This window comes from Prionailurus bengalensis, chromosome D1 (genome assembly GCF_016509475.1).
Source record: "Prionailurus bengalensis isolate Pbe53 chromosome D1, Fcat_Pben_1.1_paternal_pri, whole genome shotgun sequence".
NCBI lineage: Eukaryota > Metazoa > Chordata > Mammalia > Carnivora > Felidae > Prionailurus > Prionailurus bengalensis.
The window spans coordinates 64,020,453-64,022,735 of record NC_057346.1 but is presented as its reverse complement, the minus strand read 5'-3'; positions in this window follow the sequence as shown (position 1 = coordinate 64,022,735).

Below are 2,283 nucleotides of genomic sequence, written 5' to 3'. Positions count from 1 at the left end.
AAGCAAAATTAATGTACTATTCCCAGAAAAATGTGAGAGACTATCCAAACACAAGATGCTTCCATAAAGAGTCATCTTTGACAGCCTCCTCTCATTATTCATATCTAACCTATAACCGTGATCTGTCAACTTTACCTCACAAATATCTTTCAAATCTACTCACACCTGTCTACCACCAACATTCTGATACAAACTGCCACCATCTCTTAGTCCCCTACCAGTTGGTCTTTCCTCATTCGTTGTTGCCCATCCAATCCAGTTTCCAAATTTTAGTCAAACAGTGGTTTTTAAAATTGAAATATGATCATATCATATATTACCACCCTCCCTTGAAATCTTTTTTATGATTTCCCAAGCCTCTATGAAGAAAGGCCAAAATTGTTAACGAAGTAGACAAACCCCTCCCCAGAGTGGATCCTGTTTATCTTTCCGGCCTCATCTTCCACCACTCTCCCACTTAAACATCATTATGGAGCCCCAATGGCCTTTTTAAAAATTTATTTACTTGAGTGCCCCATGTCTCCTCACTTACCACGGGGCCTTTGTGTACATTTCTTTGGTCTATAATGTTTTTCTCCACACTTCTTCCTTTTCTAGTTTTTTGACAGTTCAGCTGGAGTCACTTTTCCAAGGAAGGCTGCTCTGACCTCCCAGCATTAAGTCAGCATCCTCACCCATTTGGATACTCTACTAACCCTCTGTAGCTTTCTCACATGTTCTCTAACTACCATGGAATTGAATTAGAAGTCAGTAACAGAAAGAAATTAAGGGGGTGGGGGGGAAGCCTGAATGACATAAGAAAACCAGGAAAAGATGACGGAGAATGGTGGTGATGATGATATGAGGCTTGTGTCTTGTAAGCCAAAATGAAGAGACTGTTTCAAGTAGTAGTGGCTTGTCAACCCTGTCAAATCCTACTGAGAGGTCAAATAAGGTAACACTGAACATTTTCCATGGACTTGGCAAAATAGAAGATTTTACTGACCTTGGTAATTGTTGTCTCATCGGAGCTGTGGGAGAACAGGTCAGATTAAATCGGGCAGAGAAGTGAGTGAAAGGTAAGTAAATTCTCTACGTTTGCTGTGACAGCAAAAGTAGACAATTCTTCCGATAAATTTGTTGTGAAGGGAAAGAAACAGAGTAGAGTACAGGGGTATATGGGATATAACAGATTAATTGTATGATTTTAAATTTCCCTTATCTTTCCTTATTTTTGCCTGTTGGATCTGTTTCTGTAAGATATATTTAACTGCCATTATGAATGTTCGTTATTTTTCCCTCCCTGTATATTTAAAATAACTTTTTCACTGTATTACTATTAGTTCTTCTTGCTGGATTTTATCTTTTATTAATTGAATTTGCCCCTGATAGTCTATGGCTTTTATCAGTTCCCTTTATTGTCAGCACTGATAAGCTTGGCCTTATTTTGACAATCTTATTTTAGGGTTTATTTTTTTGTGTATTATTTCTGACTGTTTCTTTTTCCTTTTCTGGCCTACTGGATCAGTCAAACTTTATCTTTTTTTCCTTATATGTATTTTCCACCTTTAGTCTACCATGTGAATTTTTTTAAGTATAACAAATATACCTGGTTTATTGAATGAGTTGGAATCAGTAGGTACAAGCAAAAAGCAATTTTATTTTTCTCATGACTGCCTCATTTAGTCTGTCCAGTGGACTCAGTTCTCATCAACCATGGAGGAAATATCAAGTGAATCACCTAGTTTTCTCAGTGAATCTTAGTCTTTAAAAAGTTTAATATAGTCTAATACAATCTTATTCAATTGAAAACTTATCTCTTTCACCAACTCCAGACCTGCCTCATGGCAACAGGAAAAGAAACTGAGGTTACCTTCTTAACTATTTTCCCAACTTGTTCCTTTAATCTTCCTTCATTTCTGTGCTCTCACTACTCTACAGTTGAAAATGGGAAGATATATAAATGACTAATAAGCATACAAAAAGATGCTCAACATCATCAGTCATCTGAGAAATGCAAATCAAAAGCACAGTGAGATACCGCCTCACACCCACTAGAACAGCTATAATCGAAAAGACAAAAAAAAAAAAAGAGAGAGAGAGAGACAATGACAAGTGTTGGTGAGGTTGTGGAGAAATTGGAACCCCTACGGGAATGTGAAAAGTTAACAGCTACTTTGGAAAAGTTTGTCCGTTTCTTAAACTGTTAAATAAAGAGCTACACTATTACCCAGGAATTTCACTCCTACACATACACCCAAGAGAGAGGAAACATATGCCCACACAAAAAATTATGCACAGCAG